Below are 17297 nucleotides of genomic sequence, written 5' to 3'. Positions count from 1 at the left end.
GGGGCGACCGGGGGTATTTTTGAAATATTTCAAAACGGGCATATATTTTTGAAATTTTTATTTTTTAAAAATATAAAAAAGAAAAAAGCGCATGATGAGGTGGGCTTGCGTGTCGACGATCGGCCCAATTTTGCAGCCCAAAACCAGAAATCCACATACGGTTTATGGCCCATGCGGTGCCCCATACGAATACGATCCTACTCCGAGGACCCCACCTGTAAAGTCTAGCATCGTCAAGCCATTTGCGCCGTCTCGCTTCCTTCCGTCCGCCTCCGCCCGCCGGACTGGAGCACGCCCGCCACCCGATCGGGATCCTCTCCCGCCGCCGGCCCTGTTCCAAGGCGGAGTTGAGGCGGGAGGACCGGGTCATGGGGTCCTCTACCCAGGAATCGGGTTTCTGGAAGCGAATCGACGACGCGGAGGAGTAAGATTCCCGCTACCTTCTTCTCCTTATTGTTTCGGTTCTGTTTACTTTTCTTCTATCCATGTGGTTCCCGTTAATTAGGTTCCCTGTATTGCCATGTCTGCTTAAATTACTTTACAAAATCATTGCCTGTCCTGTTACTTCGTTTTTCCCGCCTTGTTCCTGTTGCTGTAAGACTACAATGGGTACCAATCTATTGGTGATGAACTTGGCTGGTTAGGTTTGGAACTCTAGAAGGACGGTAAGCTTACTCTCACTAGCTAACATGGTTATCGGTTCATCACACTGGGGACTTTGTTGGAACTTATTTTCTTTGTATTCTTGATGATTGCTTGAGCAGTTAGCCATAATGTGCTACTGTGTTTTCAACTATGCATGTTAGGACTAATGGTGGAGTTTGCGAGGACTAAGTGGTGCGTATTGTCTGGATTTTTAGCTTCATGTTTGGTGGTGTGTGTTGAGTGGTGTGATATGTTTGTTGAGAGGTTTGGTGTTGGGATGTTTGCGTTTTTCTTTTTGTTGTATTGCTCAATCTGAGCTTTCATCTTCTTTTTAATATAATCGGCAGCTCTCCTGCCTGGTTCGTTTAAAAAAAAACTATGCATGTTAGGTTACTTTATTTATCCAAAAACAGAGTAAGATGGTGGCTTGTTTGCTGACCTGGTTATCGATTGCCATGGCGCAGATATCTACTCAGCGGATTGTTTGAGCAGGCAGTATCAGCAGCTTTATCTGTGTCCGAACAAATACACACAGTTTCTTTAGAGACTGAATGCGACCGTGACGGAGTCATAGATGTTCTTGAATCAGCTGGAATGGTCCTTGTCCAGGCACTCAAAGAACTCAGGAGGTAAATCCTGTTCGCTTACTTTTATTATAGTACTACTTTATGCCCGAATCAAATTCAGGATGGTATATACGTACTGTCATAAGAAGAATTGCTGATAAGGAAATTAGTGCCGACATGATCTAAAATTTAACAAACCATCGCCTATCCCAAAGACTGAAGGAAAATCATTGTTCCCTTAAATATAGAAATATAGATTATGACATATTCTTCCAGCACAATGTTTGCAGAGCTGGTAGTATGTTTTTTTTTTCTAGCATCTTTAACATGCTATGCTAAATTTTGCAGGACATCTGAGATGTTTGTTCAGCTTAAGACGATGTTTGGTTCGGTGGCATCGGTACCTGCCAAAGTTTTCCTTACTGGGTAATTTTTCACACAGAAGTTTTGTATGTTTAATTTTTACTTGTACTGTATTCCTTTTTCTTTCGTGTGTGTCAATGACTTCTATATTTCTCTTCATAGAGCTACCATGCAAATGGCAGCAGGATCTGGATCTGACCTTAAACCAATCTTTGAGGAGTACCTTGCTAAATGGAGATATACAAATGATGGAGTTTATGTTTTGAATGGAGGACAAGAAAGCTCTTTACATGGTTTTGTTGCTACATCTGTTATGTCAACCAAGCAGTATCTTGAAGTGGCAGAATTGTACACAGTAACATTTCTCTGCATTGTCTCCCAAGAGAGTGAAACTGCTATCTCATGGGTGGAAAAAGCAGAGCTGACTGAGCAAGGCCGTCAGGTACATTTGTTTTTTGGTCAAATATTTTAGTAATGCTATTACTGCATGCCGACCATGGATGTTTCAGATCTCAGATCATTTTTAACGCAGAATGGTAAGAGAAAAAGTTCGTGAATCATGTTTTCATGCTGGCTTGGGATTTTACAGCTTTCCAAATCATTTTTATGCTAACTTAATGCAAACTTTGGTACTTATTTCTGAAATCCCAATACATTATTCTGCCTTTTCCGGTAAGATTTACTATTTCATTCATTTTCATCTAGTTGTTTCTTAATGTTTCCTTACAGGACCTACTAAAAAAGCTTTATGCACTGCGATCAGCTGCAAATAAGAAGCTGTCCACAGTTGAAGGGGTAAAACAAACAGCAGAAAGAAACCTTTCCACTTCTACAAACGGTTCAGCACCATCGCAACATGAGGATGCTCCAAGCACAGCTCCTGTGCACGGCAGCCTAAAAAAGGTCCAATTAAAGTCCACTCAATCTTCTGCCCAACACGCCAAAAAATCAATTTGATCCCTTGTTTTGGTTGTTTCATTCGGTTCGCTTGAAGTTTGGTAAAATAGTTATTGTTCTACCAAGCGGCAAGTTAATGCTTCTGTTCTCACTGCTGTTCTCGACAATCTATGTGCTCCGAAGGAAAACTGCTGGCTTGAAGAGGTAGGGCTTGCCGTCGACTTTTCATAAGATCAATTATAGCCTGTTTTGTTAATGAATATATAGTGATCAAGTGAATGCTTGCGTGTGAATCTGCTTGACCAGGACTGTTTTCCAGCATGCATCATCTCTGCGGCGAGCATTCTTTGATGCACTGCAACTTGCGTTCTCTGTCCAGATGAACCCTCTAGCTGCTGTTCAACAAGTGCCACAAGGCCCTCGAGTAAGCTGGTGATAATGTAGTTATTTACACCATGATGTATGTAATTCAATTAAAATGTGACTGATGTCATCCTGATTCTGTATCAGTGACACATAAATGTAAAGACAACCGTGCTTAAAGCAGCATGGTAATGATCAACTTTTTGTTGGCATGCCCTGCTTTGAGGCTGAGGCTCTAATCGTTGGCTGATTTCTTGTGGTTTCAGTGCCGACTGCATCATCCATAGTCCCGACCCTTGTTGCAAAATTCTTTTGTGCTGTTTCTTCTTGTGGGTTTAGTTTGACCCAAGCTTACCCTAGTGACTCTGATTTTTGTTGATGGGGTTATTTCGCCACTAAAAACCTTTGAGAAATCGCGAGTGATAAGCGGTCCGCGTTGAAGTTCTAATGTGTCACCATAGCATATGATGAGTCAATATGCAATTGTCTGTCTCTTTTGTTACCACATTGTATCTTCGGTGGTTGCTCCAAGCGTGTTGGAATAACGTGAATTTGCAAATGCCATCATGAGGGATTCAGTGAATGTGGGAACATTACTTACTTTTTTGTGCAAATCAACACTGAATTTTGTCCCTCAAAAGGAACATATCAAGAGTTATTAAGCACCGGCAGGCTTATAAGACGTTAAATTCCAGATGGTTTTATTAATCGTCCTATTGTATGCTAATGAAGGTGAATACGTGATGGCTTCCATTATCATTCTCATTCTCAAATGTTTTCTTTTTTTTTGAAAAACATTATTATCAAACGCTGGTTCAGACGAATTGATTATGGTAAACATATTGCATTGGGATTATAAACAAGAATTGTTGGATAGGCATGACGCTCAAATGTCGGTTTTGTTGTCAACTACAGCAAGGGTTACAATTCTCAAATGCACTGTTTGCTCCAGGGGAACTCTTAATCCAAAGTTGTCTGGCACAAAGGGAAGACTGGTGATTTCTGAATTTAATCCATGGCTTTGATTTTCAGTTTTCGGTTTAGCAACCACAGGTGTGCTAAGTAATTCAATTACCGATCATGGAGTAGTATGCAACTTTTTTTTGTAACAGATGGTAAATAAAACCTGGACCTCCACAGACTGAATCACACCATTAGCAAGTTTTCGTGACTGACTGACTAAGGAAAGTTTGAGTATTGAGATCCTTTTTGTGACAATTGGAAGCGAGAATCAATTGATTTCTTTTTGGTTCACATATATCATGGGCTATTCAAAAAGCCAACTGAAACAAGGACGTCGCTCCCATTTCGTCAGAAGTTGGGCATTCAGTTAGTTTCGTCAGTAACAGTGTCACTTTTAATTTCATCAGGAATCGATACCTGATTCAGTTTCGTCAGACTTTGGAGAGCAGAGCAACTCGGCGTCAAGTCACTCAACCTGGCGATTTCACTTCAATGCTTAAGCGCGTTTTCTTTGCTTTTCCCGACTTTAGAAAGTATTAGTCCCTTTAATCTTATTGCTTAACGTAATTGCTGTACTTGTCGTGTTCACAGCTGCAGAGCTGCTGTTCCTTGACTGTTTGGTTCTTGGTCTTGATTCCCTGCTCTTTCGTTTCCCCTTGTTCATCTGTCATATTGCACATTTTGGTGCAGTTAACACAAACTGTAGCTAAAACATGTGAGTATAACATGTGATAGAATCAAGGATAGCTGCTGATAAGAACTGTCATTTTCTGTTACACATACTTTTTTTTTCTATTTTGGTGCAGGAATTTTCCCCAGGAGGTCATGAGCTAACTGAGACCAATTTTTCCCTTGTCATTGTGTTAACAGAACAACATGCGATGGAAAATAATGTGGAGACAATTTTCTTTTTGTCAGAGCCCCAGAGGCTGGATGACTCATTGAACCTAAACTCTGTATCCAAAGGCTTTAGAAATAATTCAGTTATTTGCATTGTTTGCTTACTGAAACTATGTATCCAAAGTTGACTGGCACAAACGAAGGGGCCAAAAAATTTTGAATTTAATTTATGGGTTTGATTTTCAGTTCCCGGTTTAGCATCCACCACAGCGGTGATCAGTATTTCATTTACCGACCATGGAGTAGTATGCAACGAAGGTACCAAGCTCTGATATGTGGTTTCAAGGTGTTGGGCAGAACTGAAAGCTGAGACAAGCACTCTACTTGCAGGGTTGCGCTCTGAACTCTGAAGTATCTTTGGAGCATCCAATTATTCTGTCTTTAGCATCAGATGGTTGTCATGGAACCGAGTGCCATCTAGCACAAGATTGAAACAGAGTTACAGACTAGAACTGGAGGTTGGCCTTTCGAACTCTCGGCACCAGCATTATCTGACCCACGAAACGAATTCTGCAAGGACACAGCTGACGAGCGTGTTGGGATTGGGGCCTTCGGGTAGCACCTCAAGGTTGCACCCAGCGCCAAAAACATCTCCCGATCTGTCTGCAGGTTTGCGATGCTGTACGGCGGTCTAGCTCGGCTCAATAATCGAAGGACGCAAGGGACCTGTTGCGTCGACGGGCGGCTCAAGAATCACCTTCGGTGCAGCGAAGATGCGGAAGCGCCCGAAAAGACCTTCGTGATCAAAGGAAACGAGTGGCTTCGCGAAGGCTACACACGAGGGTCACTGCCACCCGAAAGAGGAGAGCAGTGAAGCCTGAAGCGTTGGCGATGGACCCTAGAACCTTCAGGTGGCATGTATGTGTGCGTGAAAAACATGAACACATGAGAAGGTCTAAATTGTACACTCTCACTCTTTGTAATTACTATTTGCCCGACAGTTTGTGAGCTGTAAATGAGTTGGGGATGAGCAATTTAGAGACAACACAGTGGTTGCCTTGGATATAAATAGCCCCTTTCCCTATTTTGTAAAGGGTTGTATTTTCTGATGATTTTCTGGAGAATTTACTGTTTACTTTCGTCATTATTGTTTTTTTATGGTTTCTGTTTGGGCATCTACAAAGAAAAAATCCCAACAAAGCCCATCACCCACCGACCATCATTGACGACGGGGATCAAGTACACAGGCTAGATCCTCGCCCATCCCACCTCGGCGGCCGGCGTTCCTCCGCATTCATCGCTCCACGCCGCCGGGCCGGGGAACCCGAAGGCGGTGGATCCTCCATCCACCGGCCAGGGCACAAACAGAGGTGGCTGACCGTGGCATTTGCGGTACTCTCTCCACCCCGTCGCGATCTGCTCGCCGCTGCTACCTGTGCCAGCGCCGCCGTACCGGAGGCGTAGCCTCGAAAGGGAACAGCGGCGACCGGTCAAGCGCGAGAGGATGAAGAAAAGAAAAGAAAAGAAACGGTGTGCGCCGGATATCCTAGCCGTAAATGTTCCATCCGACGCCTCTCAGGCAATCCGGGGTGGACGGTATTTCATTTACCGTCCACCCCGGACTCAAATACCGTCCACCCCAGGAGTCGTCTGCCGGTTACCACCGCGCCGCCGCCCGCCGGCTGACTCCGCCGGCGCCACCACGCCCTCCTGCCCTTCACCTCGAGCTGCCCAAGCCGTCGTCGAACGTGCGGCGTGTGCTGCTGCATGACCGGCTGACGCTAACCGTTCTCGTGCTCTCGTCGGTTTTGCTGGCCAATGCCAGGATGCCGGCCTGGCTGCGCCCGTCGGCGCTGACGCCGACAAGGCTCGAAGCCATTGAAGCACCCATCAGCCATCCCGCGCGCTTCGTGGTCCTGTTATGACTACGGACTCGCCATTGACAGCACGGATCAAGTTAGAGACTCCCCATCCCACATCGGCGCTGCGGCGTGCCGGCGTTCATCCGCGCGCGCGTGAACCGTAGCACCACGTACGCCCACTGGGAACGCCAAAGGGCTCGATAGGCCACTCATCGGCCACGCCACAAATGGAGATTCCTGGCCTTGGCTTGTATTCGTAGGCATGTCCACTGCTACCTGCGTCAGTGTCACCTGTGTTGCCGGCGTGGACGGCGACTCGATGAGTGGTCGAGCGAGGAAGAAGAAAAGAGAAGGCAGGGTATCCCAGCTTGTCATTACGCGTGGCGAATCTTGACCGCAGATGTCCCATCGGACGGCTCACAGGCAGTCTGTCCATGCCTGCCGTTGGGCTGCCGCCTGCCAGCCAGTCGCCACCGTGCACACGGCCGACATCATCGGCACAGGCAGGCAATCCTGGCCTCCGCCTCGAGCTCCCAAAGCCGAAAAGCCCTCAGCCAACGTGCTGTTGCACGAGCGGTCACTTTCGCTCGCCATCGCAGGGGGTTTGCTGGCTGATGCAAGAACGCCGCCGGCCCGGGCGGCTGCACCCGTCGGCGCGGACGCCAAGAAGGCCAGAACCCGCGCTAGCTGCCGTTCAACAAGTGCCAGGACGGAGGCTGCGCCGGAGTCAGAGTCAGCGCCAGGACTACAATGCTTTTTGAGATCCATTCTCAAGCATCTTTTTCCGAGTGAGGAAAACATGAGAGTATTGAGATCCTTTTTTTTTTGACAATTGGAAGTAAGAATCAATTCATATTTTGTCTTGGCATATATCACGACCTACTAAAAAAGCTAATTGAAACTAGGATGTCGCTCCCATTTTGTTAGGAGTTGGGCATTCTGAAGATTCTGCATTCAGTTCTCAGTTTTGTCAGTAGCAGTGTCTCCTTCCAGTTTCATCAGGAAGGGGCACCTGATTCAGTTTCGTCAGACGTTGGAGAGCATAGCAACTCGGCTTCCAAGTCACTCAAGCTGACGACTTCGCTTCAATGCTTAAGCACTTTTTTTTTGCTTTGCCGGACTTACAATATTAGTCCCTTTAATCTTAGTGCTTAACATAATTGGTGTACTTGACATCATCGAGATGCAGAAGTAGTAAGCTCTAGGGTCAAGTAGCAGTTGCTGTAGTTTGTATCCTGGATCAGATATCAGTGAAATTGGAACTGCTGTTCTATTCGGTTCTTGTTCTCGATTCCCTGCCCTTTCGTTTTCCCCTCGTTAATCTGTTCTTGACCCATTTTAGTGCAGTAAACACTAATTGTAAACATTTAAGCATAACAGGTGATATAGAATCAAGGATAGCTGCTGATAAAAACTCCCATTTTGTGTTACATAGACTGCCCTTTTTTTTGGGTCAGCGGCAGTAGTTTGCCCTTGTCATTGTGTTAACAGAACAGCATGCAAATATGCAATGGACAATGTGGAGATAGCTATTTGTTTGTCAGGGGCCCTCAGAGGCTGCATGACTCTGTATCCAAGGACTTTAGAAAGATTTCGTTGCATTGTTTGCTCACAGAAACTTTGTTTTTTTTTACCGGAATACAGAAACTTTGTATCCAAAGTTGACCGGCACAAACAATGGGACCAATGAATTCCGAATTTAATTCATGGATTTGATTTTCAGTTTCCTGTTTAGCATCCACCACAGTGCTCCTCAGATGCAACTTGATCATAAAAAATTGGAACCTAGGAAACATAATAAGAGTAATGCGGGTGCCAAGCTCTGATATGTAGTTTCAAGGTGTTGGTCAGAACTGAAAGCTTTGTGTTTACCTAGCAGCATCCAATTGTTCTATCTTCAACATCAGATGGTTGTAGTGAAATCGAAGCCTACCTAGCAGTGTTCTCATCCGTTGAGCGGCGCGTCCATCGGACGGCCGCCGTTGCTTTCCGGAGCTCGACTATGTGACGGAACCGCCAAATTAAAACTTAAATTAAGCGTCATGGTCGTCATTTGAACACATCGGGCTCATTAGCTTAACGGCTTAATTTGGCGATCCTTTCTCAACCCACGTCCCGATCTAAACATCACCGATAGTCTCACGCGAAGGTGGGCGCAGATAGTACAAGCACGACACATATTTGAATATACAACAAATATACATAGAACTTGACCTTAAGTTTTACAAACCGAGTTTGAATAAATACATAATTCACAAACTTTACAATACTGAAATCCTGGTTCGTCTAGAGGAAAGGGGCCTACAGTTACCAAAAGTGAGCCCTAGGGAGATCCCTAACTAAACGTCCGGCTCCACGACCACCTATCCCTCTGCATCCCGGCGGATGAACTTGGCGCAACAGGGACAGAAGTCTACGTCTGTATGCCCTGAAATAATATTGGCAACAAACCCTGAGTATACTAATACTCAGCAAGGCTTACCCGACCAGTGGGTATAACTTAGCCCACATATCTAGACATGCAAGGCTCTTGGCTGGTGGTTATTTTGCAGAAAAAGAAACTAAAGTAATTCCTTACTTTCATTATTTTAGCTTCAGATTCTATATAAATTAACTCTCATCTAATATTTGCAAAGACCTACTATAGCAATCATGGTAATGCAAGCAAAATAATTCGATGAGCTCAATATTTTATATAAACATACCTAACTCACATTCTACATTTTTGCTACGGTGTGACAAAGAGACCAAGGCCCTCATAACCGCGAGACACGGCGAATCGATCCGATTTAACCTTGCAAGGTGGACCTAACCAACACGGGCACATATTTGCCCCGTCGGACTATACATACCAACCATTCCCCTCCCCGCCTCGAACTACAGGAACCAGCTCAACGACATATGGTCAGCCGAGCTCAACGTGAGACCACCAAAAGTAAACATATGCATCCCAATTCTCCGCGACTACTCGACTCGCCCCAGGAGTTGGGTGCGGGTTCCTGTACTTTCGAAACAAGGCAGTACTCGGCTTACCGGTTTCGACTACCTCCTACTCCCGGCATGCGGTTAGTACAGTTCAATCCCCGATCAGCACTGTCACATCCACCGGTCCTTAATCGACACAGACGGGGCTAAGACACCCAGGAACCCTGTCCTGCTGCCATACCTATCCATCTTCCCCGCCCGGTCTCACATTTCCATATTCATTTCAAAACAATTCTCACATACTGAATTATATAAAGATAATAATGTATCTCGCGAGTAACCGGAAATTACTCGGCTCCTAACATCCTACATCTCGCGAGTGCAGGAGACCACTCGTCTTCTACCGATAACATTAAGCTTAGCACTTCTATCGTCCTATACATGCTAGTATAACTCAGGAAATCCTATGGATCATGCAACTAGGGTTCCAAACAATTTCTGAACTTAATGCACAAGTAGTAGAAACATACATAGGTGTCATAATTTAAAATACTAGGATGTGCACCGGGGCTTGCCTTGCGCCTGCTGCTCAACACTGGGGTCAGACGGGCCTTGGGCCGGGTGCTCACACCTCTCCTCTTGGGCTTGCGTCGTCGGCTCTTGTGGTGTCGCGATCACCTCAAAGACGGCGCCCTCAGAAGCGGATGCTACACGTATGCATATGAAATAAATGAGTGCAGCCCAAAAATGTAACTAGTTTACTTTAACTGAAATACCCTGCGGACTGTCCGCGCCCAAGTGGCGGACTGTCCGCCGTACTATCCTACCAACCCGACAGAGGCAACAACGTCTCTGGAACTCTTTCCCATTCTACCTGCGGACTGTCCGGCCACCCCTGGCGGACCGTCCGCAGTTCAAGTATTCAATCTACCAGAGGCGAAACCGTCTCTGGACAATTTCCTAGACTCTACTGCGGACTGTCCGCGCCCAAGTGGCGGACCGTCCGCAGTTCACCCCTGCGAACCTCCAGAGACGACATCGTCTCTGGAACAAATTCAAGCCTCAACGGCGGACCGTCCGCTCCCTTATAGCGGACTGTCCGCAGTAAATCCTGCAAAAACAACCAGAGGCAACATCGTCTCTGGACAAAAACTAACCTGACCGGCGGACCGTCCGCGCCCCCTAGGCGGACCGTCCGCGATACCTAATTTCTAACCCTCGCCCCAGGCGGCAGCAAGGGCGGCGACGACGGCGGCGGCCGTACTCCTGCGCCGGCGATGCGCCATGGAAGGGGAAAAAGGCTGTGAAGCATAAGGAACTCACCACGAATCCATTCCCGCGGTCGGTTTGAGTGGAGGGCGACCGGAGAGGCGGATCGGCGGTGGAACTGAGCTTCAACACCTCCAATGGCGTCCGGCGGTGGTGGGAAGGATTCCGGCCGTGAGGAGCCGGTCTGGAGGTTTGGGAAAGTGGAGGAGGGGCTAGGGAAGGTACTCACGCAAGGAATCGAGTTAGGATGCCGGAGGAGGGAGATCGAGGGGAGGGGGCGACGTCGAGGCGAGCGGTCTAGCTTTGCTCGGTTCTGGACGAAATGAGAAGGAAGAGAGAACTGACCAGCGGGTCCCACATCCGTCCAGATAAATATCTGGTGATGCCTCGCGGACTGTCCGCCAGCCTCGAGCGGACTGTCCGCGAGTCAGGTGTTACAGACTACCTCTGGTTACTGCACGCACGGAACGGAACGGACCATCTCAGCTTGCGCAGCAGAATGAGAACGAGGAGGACGGCTAGCTGCGGCCGGAAGGTTCGCGTGCGACAGCTGCCGCAGTTCTCTGGAAATAGAGCCAAAATGAGACAGCACAAAGATTTAAACATCATTGACATCATCCAAACATTAAGAATATCACTACTGTCACTCCACGAAGACAAATCTACTATTTGCTAAACATGCGGAGAGCTGACAATAATACTATTTGCCACTCCAAAAAGATGATAATAAATATCGGCACCATACATTTTGCCACTTCTAGAAATGCGCATGGCAACAATTAACTTTACAAGTCAGCCACCATTTTTATGGAATGAATTACCACTCAGAAAATCATCGGGACCTCCAACTAAGTGTTGATCAAACCAATCAGCTCCGGGACACAAGTCTGAAACACTTGAATAGTCTCACTGCCTATCAGTACTTGAGTTGCGTGACCATTTAACGTTGTACCGAGTACTGTGGCTTGGGCTTGGGCTGCTAGCAACGATCCCCTCCTGATTTTGATGTCAGTCTTCGTACGCTCAAGAACCTTCCCCACTTTCTACGCTCAAGAACCTTCCCCACTTGGGTAAAGTCTGTTTTTCAACCCTGAACTATCACGATAGTCCGATTTTGGCCCTTGAACTACGAAACCGGACATCCTACACCTCCAACTAACGAAACCGTTTGAAAAACAACCCTGGCTCAGCCAAAGGCGGTTTTACTACAGTAAAATTTCCGAATTTCTAGAATTTCACACCTCTCTCAATTAAATAATAAAGAAAACATAGTTAATATTGTCTAAAAATCATGATATTTTTTTGAGAGGTAGATAAAAAGACAAGGAATTTATTTTGGCTAGATGTGATACATTAAACATAATGGAATTTGAATTATAAAATTTTAAATATGGGTAGAATTCAAAATATCTTCAATTTTTGGGTCAGCTAAACCTTTGATAAAAATGAACTAAAAATATGATAATTCATAATTTTTTATTTAGTTTAATAAGGTATTTTTTATTGGCCCAAGTTTTTATGAAAGTTTTTGAATTCCTTCACAACGCTCAAATTTGAATCAAATTTGATTCCTCAAATTTTAATTTATGAATTTTCTATAGAACTTGGGCTAATAAAAAGTACCTAACTAAAATAAATAAAAAATTATGAATTATCATATTTTTAATGCATTTTTATCATAGGTTTAGCTGACCTAAAAATTTAAGGAATTTTGAATTCTACCTATTTTTAAAATTTTATAATTCAAATTCCATTATGTTTAATGTATCACATCTAGCCAAAATAAATTTCTTGTCTTTTGATCTACCTTCTAAAAAAATATCATGATTTTTAGACAATATTAACTCTACTTTCTTTATTATTTAATTGAGAGAGGTGTGAAATTCTAGAAATTCGGAAATTTTACTGTAGTAAAACCGCCTTTGGCTGAGCCAGGGTTGTTTTTCAAACGGTTTCATTAGTTGGAGGTGTAGGATGTCCGGTTTCGTAGTTCAAGGGCCAAAATCGGACTATCGTGATAGTTCAGGGTTGAAAAACAGACTTTTCCCTCCCCACTTTCTACGCTCAAGAACCTTCCCCACTTTCTTCATGCGCAGGAAACAATGCAACACGTTTCCTTGCACGGCAGCTCCTGGAGCCTGGGTTGGGGGAATCCCTCGAGCACGGGCAGCATATCACATGTCCATGACTTCTGAAGCACCAGCCGACGTAGGAGTTGGTACGAAGTGGGCGCCGTGCGCAGGGGCCCCAGACTCACCAGATTTATGAGGAGTAGCTGATCGTTGCAGGGCTCCAGATCTTGGATGTGGGCATGAGAGGCGATGTTTGTTTCTTGCATCTTTCGGGAAGGTGGTGGTGGATGAGGAAAGGCGGTGGTGTGTGACGACAGCGGCGGCGAGAACGAAGGGAGGCGGAGGCGAGAACAGCGAGTCATATAGCGTTAGCGTTAGAGTTTGAGTTACATGGGCCGGCAAAAAATTACATGGGCCGGGGCTTGCCGGCCCATTAGGGCTAGTTTGGAAGCCTGGGTCGGTGACGAGGCGGCGCCAGCGGGTGCAGACGAGGGACGCGCGGGGGAGGGCGGACGTCAGCGCGGGGAGGCTGAGGAGGATCTCGGCGAGGAGGTCGTCGACGTCGATCGGGGAACGTCGATCGGGGACGCCCGGCGGCGGACCATCTCGTCCCGTGTCGCTTGGGAAGACCGAAGATCAACAGGAAGTGGGGTATCGAAGAGGATGCCCGCGGAGGTCAGACGCCGACGCCGGCGACGGAGCAGCAGGGGGAGGGGAGTCTTGGTCGTTCATGACGCCGGCGACGGGGCTGCAGGGGATGGGCGGCGGAGGCAGAGGGTTTGTCGAGTCGACTACATCCATCTTGGGCTGATGTGATGACCGAGCGACGATCATGCCGATGCCGCCAGCCCGCCGCAAGCTGCCGGCGCGCAGAGGTCAGAGAGCAGGATGTGTCGGAGTGGAGCCCGTCCGTCGCGCGCTGCAGAATGCTATGGCGGCAGCGTCGCCTCGTCGGCGCTGCCGCTGCCGCTGTCCCGTCTCGGCCGGGCGGTCGCAGACCAGGCCAGTGGCGTCTGCCGTGGCGAGGCACCGGAGATGAAGACGATGCTGCCTTGACAAATGACAAGTCAAACTCGTCGGCTTCTGCTTCGCGTGCGCAGTGGCCGCTCGCCGCTGCTGTTCGCCGCCGTCTCCGAGCTGTTCGGGCTCAGGCACTACTCCACGATGTGCAACCTAAGCGCCGCGGCAAGCCCCGTGGGTTCCTATGCGCTCAACGTCCTCGTCTCCGGCATCACGGCGGGGCGCTCCCTGCCGGCGGCGAGGACGACAAGGCGTGCGTTGAGCGTACGTAGACATCGTAGAGTGCTCCTGCCGGTGGATGCTGATGAACGCCTTAGAGACTTGATCTCGCCCATCCCATTCCCACCTCGGCGGCCGGCGTTCATCCGCATCTCTCGCCAGCGCCACCGGAGGCGTAGCCTCGAAGGGGAACAGCGACCGGTCAAACGCGAGAGGATAAAGGAAAGAAACGAAACGGGTGTGCACTGGAAATCCTGGCCGCACATGTTCCATCCGACGCCTCTCAGGCATTCCGGGGTGGACGGTATTTCATTTACCGTCCACCCCTGACGGTTGCCACGCCGTCCGCGCCTGGCGTCGGGCTGCCAGTCGCCACCGCCCGCCCGGCCGACATCGTCGCCGCAGCCGCGCAATCCTGGCCTCCGCGCTCGAGCTCCCCAAGCCCTCAGACAACGCGCTGCTGCACGAGCGATCACGTGCGCTCGCCGGTTTTCAGGCCAATGCAAGGACGCCGCCGGCCCGGCCGGTCACTCCCGTCGGCGCGGCCGCCAAGGCCAGATTGCCAGAAGCACCGATCGACTCCGAGAAGACAAGCCGGCCTCGAGAATCTCTCGTTGCCAGCGACCTCGGTGGCGTTCATCGGCGTTGGGAATCGCTGTAGATGAACGGGTGATTAGCCAGCCGACAAGGTTCACAGGGGAGTTTAGACTTCCGAACCATTTGATGCAGAAGCAAGCTCTGAGGACTAGCGTTCAGGTCCAAGCACAAGAGATTTCTGGCACCGATCGACTCCGAGAAGACAAGCCGGCCTCGAGAATCTCTCGTTGCCAGCGACCTCGGTGGCGTTCATCGGCGTTGGGAATCGCTGTAGATGAACGGGTGATTAGCCAGCCGACAAGGTTCATAGGGGAGTTTAGCCTTCCGAACCATTTGATGCAGAAGCAAGCTCTGAGGACTAGCGTTCAGGTCCAAGCACAAGAGATGAAGAAAGTTCAGTACAACAGCGACTTCACCTTCCTGACGAAGAAAAGAATGGATCACGACTGAAAGTCTGAAACGCTGGAAAATGAACGCATTCAGCGGCCTCTGCGCGTTCGAATGCGTTGCAGTAGCTGTTTCAGGCTTTCAGAAGATCAGCAGAAACATGCAGATTTTTTTTCCGTACAATACAATTGATTCCCCGCATACCAGGAAGGAGATACAGGGGAGAGGGTTAAGAGGGAAGAGTTGAGGAAGGGGGAGGATTACATGTTGCGAGTCAATCTCGCCAAACCTATAGTTCCAGCCTATGTTTCTTGTACCGTCTCGCCCAAGCGTCGAGATCCAAGGCGACTCGATTGAGAACCTCGCGAGGAGGCAAGTCGAGCTGATAAAAAATCATGGCATTCCTAGCCTTCCATAAGTGACAGAGCAGTAGGAGGAAGAAGTCCACGCGGAGCACATCAGGCAAAGTGACACTAACGCCAATGTCCCATGGACGCTAAACCAGGTCGCAGTGTGTCGGTACCCTGAAACAGGGATACCAACTCTTACTGCGGCAAGGCAGGACCCGTGTAGTTATTCGTAACTGCGCGGGAAGGACGGAGTAGTCAGGCCCCACGGGTCAGACTCTTTCCTCACCAGGCCAACGGACCCGGACCCGTTCCCCGCCTGGGGATTGGTCCAGAGACGCCACGTGTCTCTAAGAAAAAGAAGCTCCGAGCTGACAGTAGAGGCTCGGACCCCCATAGGGGTCCGGGACCTCCTGCGTCCATCCGGACCTCCCTTACCGTGTGGGGGGTCCGGAGCCGCCACGTGTCCCGGAGGCACGGGCGCGGCCTCGTGCGCGAGTCTTCCGCTGGAAGACTCGCCCACCCACCGTATTTAATGCGGATGGTTGAGGCGCGCTCTGCCGCCGCGGCACACGGGACAGCCTTTGTCAGGCCTCACTGTGCATCGCGTACTACCAAGGTACACAGTGCAGCCGCCTGTGCCGCACCCGCGCAGAGCCCGTCTGACGCATTAATTGGATACGACAGCACGGCACTTTTCCATCATGCCTCCTACGCCGCAAGCTACGCGGCCCGTTCAGCTACGTGGCAGGCAACGCCGCTAGCTATGCCTGGCGCCACTCCGACAAGACAGCGCCTGGACACGCCGGACGGAGGATTCCGGGAGCAGGCATGGAATCCAGGAGAGGGATCTCCTTCGCCTGCAACGTCATAATTATGAACAGTACGTTATCTTGTACTTCATCGTTGGGCCCACCTATCGGGGTCCCAACGGCCATGTACGCGCCCCCTTGAGATATAAAAGAGAGGCGCTCGCTGTACACAACAGGCTCTCTAGACACACACAAGCTATCGCGAACTCTCTCGAGGCAAGGCAATACAACACACAGTGGACGTAGGGTATTACGCTTCGGCGGCCCGAACCACTCTAATCCCGCGGTGTTCATCGTGTTCTTGAGCGAGATCGAACTAGGACTAGCTAACCCCTGAGTACACACCCTCTGGGCCTAGACGGGTGCCTTCCGCCACCCGGCTGTGGTTTGCAGCACCACGACACAGTGCATGGAGATTCCAAGTCGGGCCCAAACAGCATGTGCTTTATGGCAACCAACGAAGATGTGAATGTCAGTTTCCAAAACACCAGCGCAGTGCACACACCAGGAGTCTTCTAGTGCCCTGATGTTCCAATGATGGAGGTAGGCCCGAGTGTTCAGGCGTCCCCCGCCTAGGAGCCAGGCAAAGAATTTTACTTTCATGGGAGAGGAGCGTTGCCCAAACCCTCATAGCGTCCGAGGGAACCCCCACGTGCATGAGGCGGTACGCCCCCCGCGAGCTGAAGGGTTCAGGGGGAGGAGAGGAGCAGCCTGGTGTCCTGGCGATCGGTGAGCGTGGTGTGTCGCATGCAGTCGAGGAGAGTGCTCTCCTCTCCCACGGCAACGTTGGTTAGTCGTGGAAGAAGGTGGCGTCGCAGCCCGTCGCGGAGAACATGACGGACAGAAGCCGCCGGGCGGGGTGCAGTGCGTGTAGAGAGCAGGGAATGCCTCCTGAAGTGTGATGTTCAGGAGCCAACGGTCACGACAGAAGGCAACGTGCTCACCAGTGCCAATCCTGGCAGTGGTCAAGCTCTGGTAGCATTGGAGTTCACTGGAGAGGATTTTGCCAAACATGCAGATTTGTTCCTGAATGCAATGCGCGCCAAGACATGGGCTCCGTTTGGTTCACGCTACGCTATGCTACGGGAGAATTTTTTTATGTATGAAGCAGTAAATCACTGTGTTCGGCTGGTCTCCAGCCCTCCAGCCC

The 17297-nt window shown here is 49.0% G+C and overlaps 1 pseudogene; it reads left to right on the top strand.

Moving 5' to 3' along the window:
• Positions 1-212: 212 nt before the first annotated feature.
• Positions 213-3114, top strand: LOC120704403 (annotated as a pseudogene).
• The last annotated feature ends 14183 nt before the right edge of the window (positions 3115-17297 follow it).

The sequence above is a fragment of the Panicum virgatum genome, chromosome 4K, assembly GCF_016808335.1.
Source record: "Panicum virgatum strain AP13 chromosome 4K, P.virgatum_v5, whole genome shotgun sequence".
Lineage (NCBI taxonomy): Eukaryota > Viridiplantae > Streptophyta > Magnoliopsida > Poales > Poaceae > Panicum > Panicum virgatum.
This window is presented reverse-complemented; position numbering and strand designations above follow the sequence as displayed.